This window comes from Rhinopithecus bieti, unplaced genomic scaffold (assembly GCF_001698545.2).
Source record: "Rhinopithecus bieti isolate Rb0 unplaced genomic scaffold, ASM169854v2 scaffold_11919, whole genome shotgun sequence".
Lineage (NCBI taxonomy): Eukaryota > Metazoa > Chordata > Mammalia > Primates > Cercopithecidae > Rhinopithecus > Rhinopithecus bieti.
The window spans coordinates 1,638,156-1,654,560 of record NW_016807055.1 but is presented as its reverse complement, the minus strand read 5'-3'; the positions used below and the strand labels follow the sequence as shown (position 1 = coordinate 1,654,560).

Below are 16,405 nucleotides of genomic sequence, written 5' to 3'. Positions count from 1 at the left end.
TACTCTAAAGACACATGCACACGTATGTTTATTGCAGCGCTATTCACAATAGCAAAGACTTGGAAACAACCCAAATGTCCATCAATGATAGACTAGATTAAGAAAATGTGGCACATATACACCATGGAATACTATGCAGCCATAAAAAAAGATGAGTTCATGTCCTTTGTAGGGACATGGATGAAGCTGGAAACCATCATTCTCAGCAAACTATCGCAAGGACAAAAAACCAAATACCGCATGTTCTCACTCATAGGTGGGAATTGAACAATGAGAACACTTGGACACAGGAAGGGGAACATCACACACTGGGGCCTGTTGTGGGGTGGGGTAAGGGGGAGGGACAGCATTAGGAGATATACCTAATGTAACTGACGAGTTAATGGGTGCAGCACACCAACATGGCACATGTATACATATGTAACAAACCTGCATGTTGTGCACATGTACCCTAGAACTAATTAAAAAAAAAAAGAAAAAATGCAACATTGTAGAAATAAACACAGTGAATACCAAAAAAAAAAAGAAAAGAAAAGAAAAGAAAAGAAAAGAAAAGAAACAAATAAAAAACCCTAGCCAAAAAAGGCATACCATCCTGCACCCATTCTGAGTTTTGTTTGCATTTTCATATAGGTGGTACACTGTAATTATCTATCTCAAAGTTGATAAAACGTCAAAAAATGACCAAAGACATTGAAATCTTAGTAAAGAATAATTGTCAGGCCAGGCACGGTAGCTCATGCCTGTAATCTTAGCACTTTGGGAGGCCAAGGCTGGTAGATCACAACGTCAGGAGTTCGAGACCAGCCTGGCCAATATGGTAAAACCCCATCTCTACTAAAATTACAAAAAATTAGCTGCATGTGGTGGCATGCGCCTGTAGTCCCAGCTGCTTGGGAGGCTGAGGCAGGAGAATTGCTTGAACCCGGCAGGCGGAGGTTGCTATGAGCCAAGATCGCACCACTGCACTCCAGCCTGGCAACAGACTGAGATTCCATCTCAAAAAACAATAAATGAAATTAAAGAAAGAAAAAGAATGTCACACCACTGACTTTCAACTTTCAATCATGTAAAAATTGTTAAGCATCTAAAAGAATGTATATAAAGCTCTCAGTTAACTGCAGTTATAGCTGTTGCTTTAATTGTATGTGAAGAGACATATAGGGAAAAAGACTTAAGAGGATGATATGAAGAAAACGTTCCACCTCTTTTTCTTTTCTGAGCATCAAGTTGAAGAACCATTAGCATGAGTGTAAAAGTCTACAGGAAGCCAGCTGCATAAAAGTCAACCCAACTTCTATAAATCCTCTAATATTCATGGTACTGCTTTTTAAACTGAACCAAATGGGAGGAAAAGAAGACCAAGCCAGGAAAGGTGAAGAAGCCCTATGTTCATATAATTAAGTTACACTCCTTTCTTGAGACAGAATCTCACTCTGTCGCCCAGACCAGGGTGCAATCGCGCGATCTCAGTTCGGCGCGATCTCAGTTCACCGCAACCTCCGCCTCCTGGGTTCAAGCTATTCTCATGTCTCAGCGTCCCAAGTAGCTGGGATTATAGATGCCGACCACCACTCCTGGCTAACTTTTGTATTTTTAGTAGAGGCAGGGTTTCACCATGTTGGTCTCGAACTCCTGACCTCAGGTGATCCACTGGTCTTGGCCTCCCAAAGTGCTGGGATTACAGGCGTGAGCCACCGCGCCTGGCCTGTTACACTCCCTTTCTAAGATAAATGATGTAGCCTATAATCCCAGCACTTTGGGAGGCCGAGACAGGCGGATCACAAGGTCAGGAGATCGAGACCATCCTGGCTAACACGGTGAAACCCCGTCTCTATAAAAAATACAAAAAACTAGCCGGGCGAGGTGGCGGGCGCCTGTAGTCCCAGCTACTCGGGAGGCTGAGGCAGTAGAATGGCGTGAACCCAGGAGGCGGAGCTTGCAGTGAGCCGAGATTGTGCCACTGCACTCCAGCCTAGGCGACAGAGCGAGACTCTGTCTCAAAAAAAAAAAAAAAAAAAAAAAGATAAATGATGTTACTTAAGGTTTAACAAGGAATTGTTCATGGCTATAGAAAATATTTCTCTATAGTTCCTCTCTGTCGACTAAAATACTGAACTTTGAAAAGGGTATCCTTTGTATTTTATTCTCTATTTCCTATTTCTTCAGCCCCCTACTCCTCCAAGAGTATATAACAGAGTCCAAGTTAAAGAGAAACTGATCAATTCTGCCTGCTAGAGACCCTGGCAATTGATGTCTCCTTGAAACAATCTTTTTGGATGACAGATTGTTTTAACAAAGAACAAAATATTTAAGCTTAACTTTTCACACATTTCTAATAGGCCTTTATTTTTCTCATAATTGTATATAATAATTACAACCACAGTACATCAGATTAGGAAGGAGGCTAAACCCTGTTCTCTAAACTAAGCTCTGTAAGTGTCATCCACTCTCAGCAAAAAAGTCTCCATACTCAAAGGCTGGGGATGGCCCCCACCTTGCTACCAAAGCTCAGAAAACCACTCTGACAGTTGAGTTACAACTCTGCTACATATTTCTTTAATCTAAGACTTTTCTGTGCCTGTCATAATCCTGTCTTCCCTTGTACATCGTATACTAAATGCCTTCGAGGAATCTTTCTCTGATCCAGTACAGTGCCTTTCAAATTTTCATATCCCAGGCTCCCCTGCCACCCCCACCACACACACACACATACAATTCTGCTTATTCCTACAAGAAGACTTTGTAGTCTTTCTATAGTTTGTTTTGTGGGGGCAAAAGAGTTCTGTTGATATAGATTTTTCAAATAACCCAGAGTCCCCACGCCAAGATATTCTGACACAGCAAGTAGGAGGCTATCCCACCTCCTTAACCCCTCCCTGAAAGTCCCTGCTCTCCTAAGAAATCACTTCTCCCACTGGTGTCCACAACTCCTAACTAGTTCTCCCTTCCATTATAGGTACAGTAATTTTAACTGGATTTTAACAAAACTTTTATTTCTATTTTCCTAGCTTACATTTACATGTTCTAGCTTTTAACTTAAAAATAAATGAAATCTAATATAATTCGTCTATTTTACATCAACTTTGTATCTTTTGTCTTATGTTAAATTTTTTATTTCATTTACATTTATTTATTTCTTTACTTAGGGTTTGTTTTTATAATGCTTAACAAGCAGAGTGAAGCCAAAAGGAAAAAGGCCTTCTCCATCTCTTCCTTCAGCTCCTCTGCTTCTCAACTCCCAACTTATTGAAGAATTCTACCCTTAGGAAATTCAGGTCATTTTCTAGGCCTAATGCCTCAGAGTACACATGTGATTTACGTGACAAATGTTGCTTCCTAGCATCTCACTCCACTTTTTTTTTTTTTTTTTTTTTTTTTTGGAGGCAGAGTGTTGCTCTGTCGCTCAGGCTAGAGGGAGAGTGGCACCATCTCGGCTCACTACAACCTCCATTTCCCAGGTTCAAGCAATTCTCTTGCCTCAGCCTCCCTAGTAGTTGGGATTATAGGCTCACTTGAAACTTTTATAAAGAAGTCTTTGTTTTTAAACCTATGAGTTACAATTACAGCCATTGGATTTTGGATCGATCAGAATGCCTTCAGCCAGGAGACAATAGTAATTGGGAGGTCATATTAATATAGTAGCTGGCACAAATAAAAAGTAAAGGTTTTGAAGCTTATACAACTTGAGAGCCCACCTTCAAGGAAATCAACATTTCAAACAAGACTCCAGCCTTGGAAGAAGTCTATGCTAGGAAGAGTCCCTGAAGCTGAAGCAGAGACCAGGTGACTCTCTACTGTCTGGGAAGACTCTTGGGAAAAAAGAGAGAGGTTCTGCGGACTGCCTTTTCCACCTGGCATCTAATGTACTTATTTCCATATCACTGCTCTTCCCTCCCTGGAGGGATCACAAAAGGAGCTCTTGGCTTGGAACATCTCTTGGCTTTTTTACCAACTCTGTGAAATCAAGGAAAAACTGGACAAAGTGTGATTTTCCCCAAATTAATTTTGTTCTTTTTTTAAATGGATCACTCAGTCACCCACCAAGCTATCTAGGAAGTCAGAACCTATGGAGTCAGGGAAGTTCTTCTCACCTCCAAATCATGGATCTCATTACCTCTGGAAAGTCCTTAGGTTAAGGGAAGTGGCTAAGGTATGGCTTTGCCTGCTGCCTTCTTTTTTGCTTCTTGTGTCTGTTCCCCACAGGAAAGGAAGTGGTATTAAATGAGTTAGAGGGGCTGAAGAACAAGTAGCATATTTCTCCCACTTGTTGGGTTCTTAAGATGAATTCTGCTCAGCTAGAGAGATACCTAGAATCAAAGCCTAGTTCCAATACTTATCAAGTAGCCTTAGGCAAGAACAACACAACCTCTGTGACCTGCAGGTTCTTTAAAATGGGGATGAGAACGCCTAATGGCAAGATAGTTATGTGGCTTAAGTGAGATAATCTGTTAAATGCACCTAACACAGTTCCTGGTACATGTAGTCACTCGTGGTAAACCATTTAGTGGCCATAAATTCCTTTGCAACAATGACACTGCCATTCCAGTCCCCCAATCTAGAGTTGGAGTCTATGTCTCTGTCCTGTGAGTCTGGGCTGGCCTTGCCAACTGCTGACAAAGAGAATACAACAGAAGAGAGGCTCTGAGGGTTCTAGAGCCTAGGTAAGACTTAAAAAACACTATCTTGGAAAATTGCCCTGAGACCATCATGTCAAGAGCCTGTCTAGTCTACCGGAGGATGAAGGCCACAGTAAGAAAACTGAGGTTGCCCAGCTGACAGCGAACACTCAATATCAACTACTAGCCATACTGGCAAGCCAACTTGGATCCTTCAGCCCAGCTAACCCTCTAGCTGAAGGCACCCAGTTGAGTGAACCTATAACCAACACAGTAACTACCCAGCCAACCCACAGAATCACAGAAAATAATAAATCACTGTTTTAAGCTACTAGGGTCTAGGAATGGTTTATTTGGCAACAGATTAAAAGACCACCCAATAAAGAATAGTTCTTGGTATTACCAGCCTTTAACAGCCTTTTTTTTTTTTTTTTTTTTTTTTTTTTGAGACAGTGTCTCGTTCTGTCACCTAGGCTGGAGTGCAGTGGAGCAATCTTGGCTCACTGCAACTCAACTGCTGCCTCCTGAGTTCAAGCAATTCTCCTGCCTGTGCCTCCCAAGTAGCTGGAATCACAGGCCTCCACCTCCCAAGTAGCTGGTCAACTACAGGCATGCACTACCATGCCTGGCTAATTTTTGTATTTTTTGGTGGAGATGGTGTTTTGCCATGTTGGCCACACTGGTCTTGAACTCCTGACCTCAAATGCTCCACCCACCTCGGCCTCCCAAAGTGCTGGGATTAGAGGCTTGGCCTCTTTTTTTTTTTTTTTAATAGCGATGGGATCTCACTATGTTGTCCAGGCTGGTCTCAAACTACTGAACTCAAGTGATCCTCCTGCCTCGGACTCCCAAAGTGCTAGGATCAGAGGTGTGAATCATTGCATCTGGCCTCTTTTTCTTTTTTTTTTTTTTTAATAGAGATGGGGTGTCACTATGTTGTCCAGGCTGGTCTCAAACTACTGAACTCAAGTGATCCTCCTGCCTCAGCCTCCCAAAATGCTGGGATTGCAGGTCTGAACCACCATGGCCGGCCTACCAGGCCTTTCTTAACCAAGAAATGTTACATCTATTTAATATTTCTTCAACGATGCCAAGTCATACAGGAATATTATAGTCTGTATTTGAAGGAATGTGATCATTTCCTTCTTGATTTAACCCTTGGCCTAAGGGCCCTGCAGCTTGTTTATGCCTATGATCTGACTGGATAATCTGGTGGCCAAAATAAGAAGACAACCAAGGAGTTTCTAAATTCTCTAGGTGGCTTTTTATATTATTACCTAAGGTCCACTCTACCCAAGGGCTAGTCTGAAGGTAGTGAGTTGTCTCCATTGATTGTTCACAGTTACAAATGGAACTCCTTGATCTACTGTACTCCTTGATGTGCCTTCATCACACCACAAACTTCAGGTAGCCTCAACCTCATGTTTAAATTCAGGTGTAGTAAGTCACATTAAAAAAACCTAAGCTTGACCCACAGACTTGATAATGAAGAACTGTTTTAAGGCAACGTTCCCAAGGCAAGAATTTGGTGAATGTGGTCATGGAAGTTCAGATCCAGACAACTCATGGGAAGTGAACTCTTCCTGGCTTTATGAAACAGGGTCAAGCTAACCCAACTGGTAGACCTCCAAGCCCTGGTACCATTCTCACACTGTATAACCTATTAACAAGTTTAATCTTGAAGATGCTATCAAGACTTCTTAGCATGGTGGCTTTGATCCTTTCTAACTTATGGGATTGATCGATGTGAACAAGTACCATCCTTGTTGTGTGGACCAAGTATAGGGTGGTGGTGTTTTTTGTTTTGTTTTGTTTTGTTTTTGGAAAATATTTTGCCCAGCCATTGTTATAATTCCATTAAGTTAACGCCATCTAAAACATCCTCATTTCTGATTTCAAAAGTTACAGACCTAGTATTCTATAGGTTTTACTCATAGCAATTCCACTAAAATTGTATATGCTATACCACTTTGTGGAAAAATTATCCAGAAACAAGATCACATAGATGTTTTTCTTTGTCCATGTGTCCCTTTAGGTCTTCTTAAAGCTATTTCTGGATTAAACTCATGAGTCTACACCTCTCCCTATTGACTTTTCAGTGAACAGTGTCATGGGATGATACCCCTGGCTAGCACTGGGCAACATGATATGAGGTGGCATCGTAAGGCAAAGTCACTAGGTTCTACTGTAAGATACTGGGAAGGTTGTTCAGGATGCTGGCCATTGCAAATGTAGTGTTTTCTTAATGAAAACCCAAAGGAGACATTTTTTCTCACCTCCTGGAATCAGGAATAGGTGGGCTTCTCTGATTTGGTTTCTCTTCTGGACACCCTGAAGCTTGTTATAGATCATCTGCCTCTTCTCTTTGCTGCTGGAAAGCTTATAGCCAGAACTTTTAGTAAGGAAAGAATAGGACTTCGAAATACACTAACCAGCCTCACTTACACTTCCATCTTCTTTTCCTTCTTTATACTAAATATACTTTATCTTGTCATATCATATGCATCTTTGTAAAAAATCCCAAATCCTGTTTGAAACAAAGGGGAATATAAATAAAACTAAAGATACTATAGTCAATGTGCATGCCTAATCCCCCTATCAGACAGTGACCTCTTGTAGGTAAGGAGGATGCATTGCCTCACCTTGAAATCCCCAAAACATCCACCGCTGTGCTTTCACTGCTGAGTGAATATCTGGGGAATTAAATAGCAGACTATGTAAATGTTGGTAACACTGTGTTATCTGAATTATAAAATAAGCAGTATACTAATGAATTGGTCTTTTACCCTCAAAAATTCACACAGGTTTGAAAACATGTACAGTATTTACAAAAGTGTTTATCAAAACATTATTAGAAGTAACTTTAAGGTCCACCAACAGAAATATGGTTATATGTATACTATCACGTTATTAACATTTAAATGAAAAAGGTGATAAAAGAAGCAAGCTGCAAAATAATAAATTTTTCATAACTCAATAACTCTGGGCACATTTTGCCATTTGTAGAGAAAATATCTGGAGGGCCTCGCCTCCAAAACTGATAACTAGGTGTGTTTAGGAGTGAAACTAGCCAGGATGGGAGCTGGAGGAGGAAGCAGAGGTGAATTTTCATTCTCTTAAATACTGATCATTTATCATTTTTTCGTAATAAGCTAGTTTTACTTTTGCAATTAAAAGAACACTAACCATTTAGAGGCTTGTGGCTACAAAGTGTTCTCAAATCTTCAAAATGCTAATTGTCTGAAGGGTTTGGGTCTTTCTTCCGGCTCCAGGTGATCACGCCTTCCTCTTGGCCTCACCCTTTCACCCTTATGTTGCCCCGGATTCCTCCACTTTTCCATAGGGCACGTAAGAAATTGATCAGTTTGGGAGCACTCACACAGGTTTAAAAAACATGAAAAGGGAAGGAAACCTCATTCTAAACAAAGCTATAGTCTTTTTAAGTCCTTACATGTAACAAATTATAAAGCATTTAATTAAATTCCTAACTGTCTCAGTATTTTCACATGTAATGGAGCAAAACATGTTAACTGAGCAAGACTAGTTTTAAGACTCATGTCCCAGGTTAGGCGCAGTGGCTCAGGCCTGTAATCCCAGCACTTGGAGATGCCATATCCACTTAACCCAGGAGTTCAAGACCAGCCTGGGGCAACTAAGACCCTCTCTCGTCTTTTTTATTTAAAAAAAAAAAAAAGAAAGAAGAAGAAGAAGAAAGAATCTTGTCCCTAAAGTAACACTTTATAAAGAGAACTTTTAAATTTTCAAAATTTTCACCAAATGAAAATTCCTTCTTCCTCCCATTCCACTAAATACAGATATACCAAATAGAGAGAAGTTTAATTTTCAAAGATTTTTAAGCCTATTTGGAGAACATTAATTGAAATTAATTTGACCAAGAAAGTTTCTTCAGGTACCCAAAATTTTAAAATTAAATTAATAAATGCATAAACTCATCAATGTGCAGTTTTTTTCTACAGTTTGCCATGGCAGAATTCAATGAATAGTAACACGACACAAGCCAGGACCCAGAACTGAGCTCCATGGAGTCAGGTGGACACCACAAGGCACCTGGTGGGGGATTGGGGGAGAGTTATCAGAGATACCAGAGAAACCAGAGTTGAAAGCCTTAGATAAATACCAGACAGCTGAGGAAGGGTGAAGTCAAACACTGAAAACATCAACTAAGGTAAGAAAATCTGACAAGGCAGAGTCAGGTCAAGGGGAGGCTCCAACTAGGTTAGAATATCAATGATAAGAGCAAGCAGTCACTAAGCAACGTGCGGGGTTGAACTCTGATACCTGTGTACTTTTGTTTTGTTTTGTTTGTTTTGTTTTAGACAGAGTCCCACTCTATTGACCAGGCTGGAGTGCAGTGGGACAACCTCAGCTCACTACAACCTCTGCGCCCGGATTCAAGCGATTCTCTGGCCTCAGCCTCCCAAATAGCTGGGACTACAGGCGCATGCCACCACGTCTGGCTAATTTTTGTATTTTGTTTCAGTAGAGATGGGGTTTCACCATGTGGGTGGGCCAGGCTGGTCTCAAACTCTTCACCTCAGGTGATCTGCCCACCTCCATGCTGGGATTATAGGCATGAGCCACTGCGCCAGCCACCTGTGTACTTTTCCTGCAGGCTTTTACTTGCTGCTAGGAGTGTTTGGTGTTGTAGCCAGATGTTGACAGTCATGAAAAGGAAATCAAAAGCCTACAGATAGACTCTGCCCTTGATTAGCTCCAGGGCAAATACTGGAATTAACTCACAGTTGCTGGTTGCCTCATCAATTTCTCCAAGAAGCTCTTTAGGTGACCCCCAAAGGCTATGAACGATGATTGGAATTTGATCACAGATCTATACTTCTAAGGAAGTCCTGACAGTCTAGCCCTTTTATAAAATTTAATAAGAATACTTTTCAGGCTGAGGACGGTGGCTCACGCCTGTAATCCCAACACTTTGGGAGACTGAGTTGGGCAGATCACTTGAGGCCAGGAGTTGAGACCAGCCTGGCCAACATGGTGAAACCCCATCTCTACCAAAAATACAAAAATTAGCCAGGGGTGGTGGCGGGTGCTTGTAATCCCAGCTACTTGGGAGGCTGAGGCAGGAGAATCACTTGAAGCCAGGAGGTGGAAGTTGCAGTGAGCCAAGACCACACCATTGCACTCCATCCTGGGCGACAAAGCAAGACCCTGTCTCAAAAAGAAAAAAAGAATACTTTTCAAATTCTCTGTGAGGCAAGCAGCCAACTTCCTAACAAGTTTGATCAGCAAATGGGGTTTCAAAACACATTCCAGCCGCTGCTTCTGCTCAAACTTCTCAAAGCTGTAAAGGGAGGTGTGAACCTCCTACTCACCCTCCCTGCACTATGAGCCCCTCTGCTCCCTATCTGGCCATGAAAGTGGACATGACCTAAATTCATCAGCCAGTTTGTTCTGGGTCCATTTGTCTCCTCATTAAGCCTACAGAGGAAAATCTTACTGCTCTAAAGAAATCTGCTTACAAATCCAAGTTCACTCCTTGCACATTTCCTCTTCCTTAAAGCCAATCATTTTGCTTTGAAGTGAGTAGAACTGGTGGAAAGTCCCTCTTCTGCATCTGTTCCATCATTTCATCTATGTGAGTTCTGCACCTGTCAGACACAAGATGAGTCTCCACACTCCCTTCTGTCCCACCAACAGGGATCCAGGTAGTGCTCAATCAATTCTGTATTCCCCACACCTCCCCCAGTATCTCCAATCCCCCCACCCAGCCTGCTCCACTGCAACCTGTTTTTCTACCCATTGGATAAGTGGTTTCCAAATAGTGGACTGTGATCCACTAACATGTTATGAGTTTTTAAGAACACAGACTAGAAACAGAAATAAAATAAAAATAGAAACTAGTTTCACAAACACATATACTTGCTATGTCCTGGGTCTCAGTGTAAAAATGCATTTTGTACTGTTGTAGTCTGAAAATGTTTGAAACACTGCTTTAGACAAGCCTTTGTCCACCTAGTCAAACTCCACCCATGATATTGGTCCCACTATCTGGGACTCCCTTCCTCCAGTGCTGGCTCAAGCTCTGAACAGCTTTCCACATGTCTTCTTCATTGACTGTTTTCAAAAGCTTTGGCCTTTTACACCGGTTCAGAAGCTCCTTCTTATATATCTACAGGATTGCCTTCTCCTTGAACAGACCAATGTTCTGAACAAAGAAACACCTTTCGCTATTCCTGCCGTATCCTGCCCGATCAGGTTTGGGATCTGCTTGCAGCACATCCAACTGTCTCACCAGGAATAACAAGCCTCAGAGCGGTAGGCCTCCATTTCTTTGTGTGCAACCTTTCATCCTCAACAAGAAAAAATACCACCAAAGTCACTCTGGAAATACCTAGACTCTCTTACAAAATTAGCCTTACTTTCCTGATGTAATGTATTCTCTGGTGTAATCCATCCAGCGCCTGATACCAATGCCAGGTGAATACAGCTCATTCCTAATGTTCAGTTAAAGTCTGTTTCCCATCCTTGAGAACAGATGGTGACTCCACCTCCATACTGCTATCTTCTTCTTCTCACAAGGCAAATGGAAGAAGAAAAAGCACAACAAGGTGACTACACTAGTTTGGTGGTATCCTTTCCTCTCTCAAGGACAAGGGCACAAGCTGTCCAGCACAACTCCACCCCCAGTCTGGCCCTCCCTTATCCAAATGCCCACAATTCTCACCCAGACAATTAATTCATTATCTTCCTCAACAGAAAAGCTGGCTTTTCATATCTTAGTGTAGACTGTTCAGTTTACTCTTCCTAGCCAAACTGAGTATCCCAGTTTGAAATATTGAAGCCTAAATGAATCCTTAATCTGTAGGATGTAGGACTAATTTGGAAAGAAGGGTGGGGAGAGACATTGAGGTCTAAAGAGTTCCTTACAAACTAAACGGCCCATTTTCCTCTAATACATGTAAGGCCAGCTTTGAGAGAGGAACATGAATGCTGGGCCTCCTTTAGAGCACCAAGGAGGAGAGTGAACAGGTCTGAAAACTGTTAAGACAGCTGTGCTTGACTCTGAGGCGCCAGAAACCTCTCAAAGAGGGAGAAGGGCCCATCAAACCTCAGGTACATTCCCAAACCTGCCTAGAAGCTGTGCCACTTCCCTTTTGAAATCCAGCCCCCTTTCCATTTCTCAATTGGGAATCTAGGGATCCTGTACTTCCTACTAGTTATCTGGTTACAGGGAGGACTCTCCAACACCTACAAAGCCACTACTTCTTTCTCCCCACTCTTTTGCAGGGAACGCGCTTAATCAGTCTAACACTAAGATTTCTGATAGCTGCCCGCTCCCAAGACTTCCCTTGGCAATCAAATGAATTTACCCAGTGGAGATTTCAGAAAATCAAGGAAAAGACAGGCCAACTCTTGCATCTGTATTCCAGGACCTATTCAGAAGACTCCAGTGAAGACCTAGCTTCCCTGGGGTTTGCATTAGTCTCAGCACCTTGAGAATGCCATTCCTGGTCACCTCCAAGTATATAACATTAGTAGCAAAGACCCATTATTCTTTCCACCAGGGTAAAGGCGGCTTAGAGTGGAATGAATAGAAATGGAAATCTAATACTGTAAATAAATAATGACCGACTGGGCAGCTGGGTCAGAGGCAACCAGCCTAAACAGATAAAACTCGTCTCAAGGATGAGGACAGTAAAGATTCAAACTCCAGAGGGAGGCAATGGGACAAAAGGAGTTGCAGGTGTAGGAAAAAAAAGAAGCACCCTCAAAATATTCTCTGGGTCATCATATGGCACAGGAGGGGCATCGCAAATAAACTAAAATCCATGGTTCTTCACCCATTCTTTCATATTTTCTAACACGGTGGGAATACACTTTCCTAATTTCGTTTCACCCGTACAATTTAAGGAAAAGATAAGCAAGGATAAAAATTCCTTATATATAACACACTTAAAAGGGAGCTGGGATTCTCTAAATTATCTTAATCTGCTACACAAAGCTGAAGCTACATTGCAATCCACACCGTGTGCTGGCACGGGAGTAACTCACTGAAAACACCGCAATCCAAGGTCCATTTTTCTCAACTCCATTTATGACTGCGTAAAGATTTTATTAAAATGATAGCTTTTTTCCTATTTCACACCTCAATTCCTAACGTCCACACAAACTCTTCCATCTTCTCCAAACTGGTATTTGGATTAAACGTTATCCAAGTTCAGTCTTTAAAGTAAATTTCATAATTTCATATAAAGGTGTGCACCACATTAACACTCAAATGTGTGTACAATTAAAAATATACAGACCAGCAACAGTGACCCTTAAATGAACTTAGACCCAAAGTGTTTTCACAGAGGTTTTCCTGCCGTCTTGGAGGGGCAGGAAATTGCTGGCATTACGAATCCCATTTCATGGCTGGGTAAACCGAGGCACTTAGTTTAATAAACTTACCAGGGGTTACAGTGGTAGAGATGGAAATAGAAACTAATTTCTCCCTCTGACTCTCCGCCTGGTCCCTTCCCACTAGACTTTTCAGCACTCGGTGGCTAAAAATGGGACCCACTTGAGAACTGCAAGGGTAAATAAGAGCTACTTGTTTCAGAGGGTGGCGGCGGGGGAGGGGACTTACCCACTTGATGCGCCTGATTGTGTGTGGGCTCTAACAAGAGAGCTCTCCCTGGATGCCCAAAAGTCTGCACCCACCCGCTTTAAGCTCAGACCCGAGAGACACCGCCAGGCAGGCAGGGCAGCCCGAATCCTGCAGCCCGAGAAACGCGAGAGGAACGCGGGGCGCCCGGGCGGCGCGGGGGCCGCGGGCCCCGGGACACCATCTGCTCCCGGAGAGACGCCGTGGCCCGCCGGGCGGGGACGATGCTGCGTCTGCCGCACACACCTGCCGGAGCCCGCCCGGGAGCCCCGGGNTCCGCGGGCTGCGCTCGGCGGCCGCCGCGGGGGAGCTGCGGGGCGAGGCAAGCCCGCCTTCCTCCCCAACCCCCCTCCAAACGGCGTCACCTGTGCCGTGTCCCGGGGCGAGTCGCGCGCGGGCGGCGGCTGCGCCGAGCCGGGAGAGGGCGGCGGGTATCTACAGGCTTCTGGTCATCCGGGCCGGCCCGAGGGCTGGCGCTGGCCAGTGCCGCCCCGTGAGATGCTCGCGGGAGCCAGGGAAGCCGCGGGTTCTGGGCCGCTTGGAGGTGCAGTCGCGGAGGCTCCAGCTACCGCCGCGGCCGTCGCGCCCGCCCGGACTGCGGGCTCGGGTTACCGCAGAGTGGCTCCTTAAAGGGGCCGCGGCCGCTCGGGCTCCGGCTCTGGCTCCGGCTCCGGGTGGCTGCAACCCTGGCCAAAGTGGGCGGGGCCCCGAGGCCGGCCGCGGGGCAGACCTTCTTGTGCTGGAACTTGGGTCCCGGAAAGAGCCCAAAAACCCTAACACTCGAAGTCGCAGCCTAGAGATCCTGGAAGCTCACACCTTGCCAAGGGCAGAAGGTGCAGTTCCCGGGTTTTCCAAAGCAAGTCATAAAACTTGCCAGTGGGGGAACTGTGAGAGCCCCCCCGCCTCAGCGGTCAGTACCTGGGCTAGCCACGTAACAAAAAATCTTCTTAGATTATGAATTTACATTCTGCCTTAAATGCTGGAATACTGGGGACTTCATGGTAAGATCATCAGAAAAGAGATGAAAAAGCAACTGCTGGTTTTTCTTGCCGCGTCTGACACGGCACACACGAGTCCCGCCAGTTCTTCTTTGGGGCTGCAGGTGCATACCAAACTGGGTAGGGGGCGTGTGTAGAAGAAGTATGTTCTCTCGAGCACCACCTCCGGAATTCCTGAAAAACACCCTCATGGGTGCACCAGCACTCCACCTACACCCGGAACCCCTCTGCTGTCGGGGTGTGGAAGTTGGATTTGAATATTTGGTGCTGGCTGAGAATTCCAAGTTGTCTAGTAAAGTTTGACGTTAAATAGATCTTCTGACCTGTTATATACAGCCTCAAAAGCTTCCAAGTGATCTGCATCAACCAGAGATAATTGTCTGAAACAAAAAATAATGAAGAGGTATATTCAGGCTATTATAATTCGCAGAGAGCAATCACAAGGCCTTTTCTTGAAAAGAGGTAAGTTCTAAATAATTTGTAAACACTATCATTGATAACAGGATATTTATTTGTAAGAAATGTCAATAGAGGTAACATATTTGATCTACTATATACATGCACAGAAAGACACGCATATCTGCCACAGATTTAGACCAGAAAATACACACACAAAAGCTCATATAAGCTGTCCATGTTTATTTTCAAGGGAGAACAATAGAATTTAAATCAGAACCTGGAATTCTGTCAGTTTATTAGAGTGGTGTGCCTTTAGCTAACTGAACCTCACTAAGGCTCAATTTCCTCATCTATAAAACAGGAATAATAATTCGCAGTGAATCTGAAGACCTGGACTGATGTGGAAAAGACAAAATCTATACCAAGGAACAGGGAGGGACAGAAACCTGCCCTGCAGTCAAGCAGAGAGAAAGATTCTGCAGGCCCCCAAATGCATGTTCCCCTTTTTCTCCCCAAGACTCTCAGGACGTACCAAGGCACCAGTGCTCTTTGACCACACCGTGTCCCATCATAGTTCCTTCACAATATGTGTAGTACCTGACAACTTTGGTTTGTGCGATAGCTACCTTGTGCACTCACACAGCTATTCCATAACTCTGTGGGCAGGGTTATATGTGAACATCTGTGGAGTTAGCCCAGAAAATACCGATTTCACAGTGTCATCTCAAGACTCTGTATCAACACTGCCTCCTGCAGAAACTCTCCCATGCTTGTCTCTGGTGGCCGATAGTAGTCCTGTTCTTTCCTGATAAATGCACCATCATTATCTTTGATATGCATAATTCTCTAACACCAACAGCAGTAACCAAGGCCAGGTAAACCCACAGAAATCCACTATACTCTATGTCCCACCATATTCTTTCATGTTAGGCCTCTACAAATGCATCATGAAATCTGCAAGATTGTTTTTGAGATTATACAGAACATGTAAGTGAATATTTCAAGGACAAAGCCTGAGCTATGAGAGGAATTCAGTAAATAGTAGTTGAATGTTGCAAGTTGTAAGCTAATTAAAACTCAGTGACCTTAGGAGGTAGAATAATACATCAACTGTATTTTTTCCTGAAAAATTCAGGGTAGCTTAATCTCTTTAAAAATATCCAGTTATTTTTTTAAGTGGCTCACGCCTGTAATCCCAGCACTTTGGGAGGCTGAGGCCAGCAGATCACCTGAGGTTGGGAGTTCGAGACCAGCCTGACCAACAGGGAGAAACCCTGTCTCCACTAAAAATACAAAAAATTAGCCAGGCTAATTTTTTACAGGCATGGTGGCGCATGCTTATAATCTCAGCTACTCAAGAGGCTGAGGTAGGAAAATCACTTGAACCCGGGAGGCAGAGGTTGTGGTGAGACGAGATCGTACCATTGCACTCCAGCCTGGGCAACAAGAGCAAAACTCTGTCTCAAAAACAAGCAAATACACACACACACACACACACACACACACACACACACACACATCCAGTTCATTAAATCTTTATTATTAATTGTTTCACCAATATTCCCTTTCCAAGGATACTTTCTCAGAATTCTGTATTTACCATATGAAATTTTTCTTCCTTTTAAATGGGATGTATAAAGACTGAATTGTACTTTTTATATTTTTATTCACTGAAACAGTTCAAGTAAACAGATCAGATGAAAGTATCCACACTTGAAATGGGAAACAAATACAAAAACTCTTTTTTTTTTTTTTTTTTTTTT

General features: G+C 43.3%; 1 protein-coding gene across 21 annotated transcripts in view; it reads right to left on the bottom strand.

Annotated features, from left to right (window-relative positions):
• The window catches only part of TLCD4 (TLC domain containing 4), a 113,410-nt gene that overhangs the window by 62,202 nt on the left and 34,803 nt on the right, over positions 1-16,405 (bottom strand). For 5 of the 21 annotated variants that reach the window (XM_017879799.1, XM_017879802.1, XM_017879801.1 and 2 more), the window contains 5 exons: positions 14,567-14,623; positions 10,118-10,246; positions 7,806-7,951; positions 7,262-7,312; positions 6,896-7,146 (listed from right to left, as the gene is read on the bottom strand). The gene's annotated coding sequence lies outside the window, so the exon portion shown is untranslated. The other 16 variants (XM_017879808.1, XM_017879810.1, XM_017879817.1 and 13 more) reach the window with 13 other exon arrangements.